Source organism: Theobroma umbraticum, unplaced genomic scaffold, assembly GCF_002168275.2.
Source record: "Theobroma umbraticum cultivar Fairchild unplaced genomic scaffold, ASM216827v3 scaffold_44.0, whole genome shotgun sequence".
Classification (NCBI taxonomy): Eukaryota; Viridiplantae; Streptophyta; class Magnoliopsida; order Malvales; family Malvaceae; genus Theobroma; species Theobroma umbraticum.
Window position 1 is genome coordinate 3,374,328 of NW_018397255.1, and position 5,194 is coordinate 3,379,521.

The following is a 5,194-nucleotide window of genomic DNA, read 5'->3' on the forward strand; positions in this document are numbered from 1 at the left end:
TCTTGAATGGATCGGACCATGGGGCCCCATTGCCTTAACTTTGTGCCACAATGCAGCAGGCAATTTCTCAACTGTTTCTGCCACCATCCCTAAACCCAAACAAGTCAAAATTCGGGGGTTCCCGTCCAAGTGTTTAACGTGGGGTCCCCCCCCGTTAGCCCTTAAAACAGCTAAATCTCTTCTTTCTCTTTGCAATGGGAAACAATGAGAGGAAGTCGCCATAGTGGGGGTGTCCTGGGTCTCCCATTTCACTACTTTTAAACGCAAGCAATGATGCTTTTGTTTGTGTGAAAGCTTCACCCCAACAAGTCTAATTACAGATAAAAATAATAATACAATAAAGAGAGTTCTAGTGGGGCAAGCTAAAGCTTTTGCTTTAGTGAAAGTCGGTGGATTTGTTTTTGCTTGATGCTCCCTTCTCTTGACAAAGAAAAAAACAAAAACCCAAAAATCTCATCCAAAAGAAATTAAAAAAAAATTAGATTAATATAATTACTGACTAGATTGATCGTTTTGTTTTCCATTGCCAAATGATTCTACCTTTATAAAAACTCAACTCTCCTCTCCTATGAAATGATCTTTCATCACTTTCATTCATTCTTTTCCTTTCTTTAATTTTAAAAATTCAACCCCCAACTCTTTCAGTCTCATCAGATTTATTATTTTATTTCTCTTTTTCTGCTTAAGGTAATATTCCATATTTCCTTATATGATTTATTTTTTTTCCAACAGAAAATCATGGCACAAGTCAAAAGGCAACAATCCCCAGTCCCATCCACACCGTGGGACAATCATAATACTTTGTACCAAAAGCGAATTGTTCAATTCTCAAGTGCCCTCAATAAAGAATTACTCGTACAATAAATACTTATCCTAAAGAAAAAGAAGACTTAATCTCTCTACTCTCTTAATACAATATTAAAGTTTACGTACAAAGGCTGTTTGATATCCACACGTGCATGGTACGGTGTTTGTTCTTTAGTTTGTGAAAGTATGTGGGGAATAATAGTGCATACTTTTCTAAACATGTGGTTGGAAATCTCTAAATAGTTTACTAGGCCTACGGACCTATACCACACTTGACATTTCTTTTTCTTCACTTTTATACTACTACTAGTAGTAATAGTAGTAGTAGTAATAATAATAATAATAATAACTCAAATTTAATTTTTTTAATTATTTTAAAATTTTAATATCATGTAATATTAAATGATGAATAATATTTTAATTAATAATAAATAGTTAATAGTTAGTTAAAAAATTATTTTATTTAAAATATAAATTTAAGAGTTTAATTGAATATAATAAAAAAATAATTTTATTTGATTTTTTAATATTTTAAATTTTTAATAAAATTATTTTTAAAATGAACTTTACATTTTACTCATAAATAAATTAACAAAAACCGTTATGATTCATGAGAAAATTCGAAGTTTTAATTTAGAATTTAAAGCATCTAAACATCATTATTGTTAAAGACTCTCAAAAAAAAAAATGATAGTAAGTGTTAAACTTTGATGTTTTAACTTAATTATCCCATTTGCTTATTGTCTGAAAAATATTATATATGTATTACTTTTAAATTTTAAATTTTTTTCTTTAATATTATTTTTATATAAATTACTATATTTTATTTTGGATTTTTGTTTGTTGTATATTTAAAAGGTAAACAGTAAAAATTACATGCGATTTAACCTTAAATATCTTCTTGACTTTTTGGACTATTGTTTAGAAAATTACTTGCCATGTAGCATATATAGGGTTTAGCAATTCCCTACATTTTAGATCCATACTATTTACTCAAATTTGTCCGCATTTCAACTATATTCAAATTAACAAGACTAAAATGGTGGAGAAATAATACCTTGGTCTTAATTCCAGTTCATCAATTACGTATGGCTACTCTATGTCAACATCTTCTCATCAATTATGCAAGCCTATGCTAATCTTCTAAAGGTGATCAATCTTGATAAACTTCCAATCACTTTTATGAAAAATATTTAAATTGCTAAATTCAATTTTGACCCTCGTCTAGAAGAGTAGTGAAGCTGATTATTTGGTTGCAAGATAAGGTTCCATACTTTTCAAAACGTGGAAAACTCAAATTTCAAACGAAACTGAAGGAATAATAGTTAGGAGTGCGTAAATGATTAATTCGGTTAAATAAAATTTTTTAATTGAATTAATCGAATGTGTTATGAAAACTAATTGAACTGATTGAAATGAAAATTTAATTAATTAATCAAATTAGACCATTTAATTCAATTAATAATCAAATTAAATAAAAATATTTTATAATATTATTATATGTTGTAATGAATAATATTTATATTATTATATTAAAATATATATGTTATAATGTGTTTTTATTATCATATGTGTTCTAAATTATAAATGGCTTATATACAAATTGGATAATTCAATTAATCTTAAAAAGTATTAAATTAAAATTAATCAAATTAATTGATTTAACCTCATTTTTTTTGAATTAACCGAATCATCGAATTAACTAAATCTTTTCAACTGAAATTTTTGATTAATTCAATTTTAATCTAAAAGTGCTCACCCCTTAATAACAATGTTTCTATTATAGTTGTACTTAAATTATTTTTTCCCACATAAATAATATGATAGTAATAATTTAATTTATCGATACAACTCTTACATATTAGTCATAACTTTTTAAAACAATTCCAAAAATTAGTGAACTTCGTTTAAAAAAATCAATTAATAATTATTTATCACATTAAACGCTACAAATATTTTAAGCAATAGTAATAGGACAAGAAACTCAAACCTAAAACGTATACAATTAACATCTTACTTTATCAACTACGCAAGGCAAGTAAAACGTGATAAGTATCAAGTACAAAAGTTTTGATATTAATTTGTAAACTTCTAATGCTAACCTTGTAGGCCTCGAAAGTAAGACAGTTAGGTTTGTTACGGCTCTAGAGTACAATTGAGAATCACGTGTCTAACACTAAATTTTGTACCCGGTTAGGCAATTGGAAATATAGGCGAATATCTAAAAAGAAAAAGAAAAAAAGATGAAGGTAAATTTAAAATAACCTTTACTGTCGGTAATTCGCAATTTCACCTATGAAATCATTAGCCTAAATCATTCTCACCTATTCGTTTGTGGCGGGGAAAAGGACCAAAAAACCCACTGGGTTTCCGTTTATTAGGATGCTTGGCATTTAAAGTGACAATAGTGAGAAGTTACAAAATATAAAAATATAAATTTTTACTCTTTTATAAATATTTACTAGTTAGTTATCAAAGTTCAAATCTTTAAAATGACAGGTGAATTTGATAACATAAGAAAAAGCTATTATATTTAATAATTAATAGTATCGAGAATTATTAAATAATAATCAATGTGTACCACGTAATACTACACAGCATTTAGACTTTGATAAATGCAAAGGGCAAAAGAAAGATTAAAAAAGGAAAAAAAAAAAAAAAAAGGAGAAAGGCCTCATTTCAAATTCTTACCTCCATCATTGCCAACTTCTACGCTCCATAATCATCAAACCCCCACGGAATCAAATGCCCATCATACCAAATCATTGGTGGCCCCCACTTGTCTCTTAAAATCTCCCTTCTTCTCAACTAGCCACGTGTTTATTATTTTAATAAATTAAATGGCCACATATTATCTCTGTCCTACGTTGAAATTAAACCCATTGGATGGAGGAGATTTTGGGTCACACCAATTAATTACGAAGTAAGATTAGTGGGGTTTTTCTTCTTTATTATTAATAATGAATGTGTAATTATTTGCAATCATACCCCTAAAAAGTGAAGGTTGGGGGGGATACCACATTTAATTAATTGGTTGAATAGTTATGGTAAATATTGTTAGATTTTCTCGAATGTGTCAAAGTCAATGTCTATCTACTAGGGGTCCAAAAATAATGGCTAATAATCTGATTGATTTTGGTATTCAGCCACTGGATGACTCCATCTTTGGATAAACCATATTTTCAAATTCTCATTACACATATCTTTTGCTCTATATAAATAAATATAGAGATTTTTTTTTCTACTCTCTTTTTTTTTATTAAAAAAACTGGGTATATAATATATTATTTCCATATCGTACAACCTAATTTGCAGCCAAATATTATATTTCATAAATTAATCTTAATATTAATTTTAAATTAATCACACATAGACTTGTCCATGTATCAGATTACCCATCACACTTGTAGGCTTGACTTGACCTCAGTTAGGCTTTGGATACAATTTTTATGTTCAGTTTACTTTGAGATATTTATTATATTAAAAAAATGTATATAATTTTAATTTTAATTTTTAAAATAATTAACATAATTTTAATGCTTTCATAATAAATTTAAGCTAAATGATGAACCGAATTCTAGTCTAGCTCTTGAAGGTTTCAACCAACCTGCTAAGTCCAATCTTAAACACCTTTTATCACACATATAATATAACTATAAATATATATATACACTCATGTGTGTATATAAACACATGTATATATGTACGTATAAAAATAATTAATAATTATTCTTTAAATGTTTTAAAAAATTAAAAAAATTTAAATTTAAATTTTAAAATGATATATATATATGGGAAAGTTGATTGAATACACATAACTACTTTTGTCATCTTGTAATCTAAAATTATATTAAAAAATAATTAACTAAACAGATTGAGTGCTTAGATTTTTTTAAAAGGCAATTCGGATTGGGAATAAGAAGTAAAAAAATAATAAATAATCTATTTATCTAATTAATTCAATGTCAATACAAATAGATTTCGCTTTCAAAGAAATTTCTCGTATTTCATGTTTGATTTTTCTTTCGTTTTGGTTGTATTTGAGTGTTGTCAAACAAATCATGATGCGATATTTTCATTTTTCACATGCATCACCATGAGAAAAGTGTACGTAGCTGGGTAGGGGCCTAAGCGCAAGGATGAAAGTTACAGTTGGTTGGATAATGAAGCTTACTGTGGGGAAAGTGGGGATGCACCGCAAATGACAACTAGACCATTCCTGTCACACCCTATTAAATCCCTATGAAAATTCTATCCAGTAGCACAACGAGAAAAAAAAAAAAAAAGGTGCAACAAGTAATGCCGGCTTTATGAAGTCTAACATTCTAAACAGATATTTTTTAAAATTCATTCAATAGGAAAATGTGCGTATTAATTCATCTTTTCT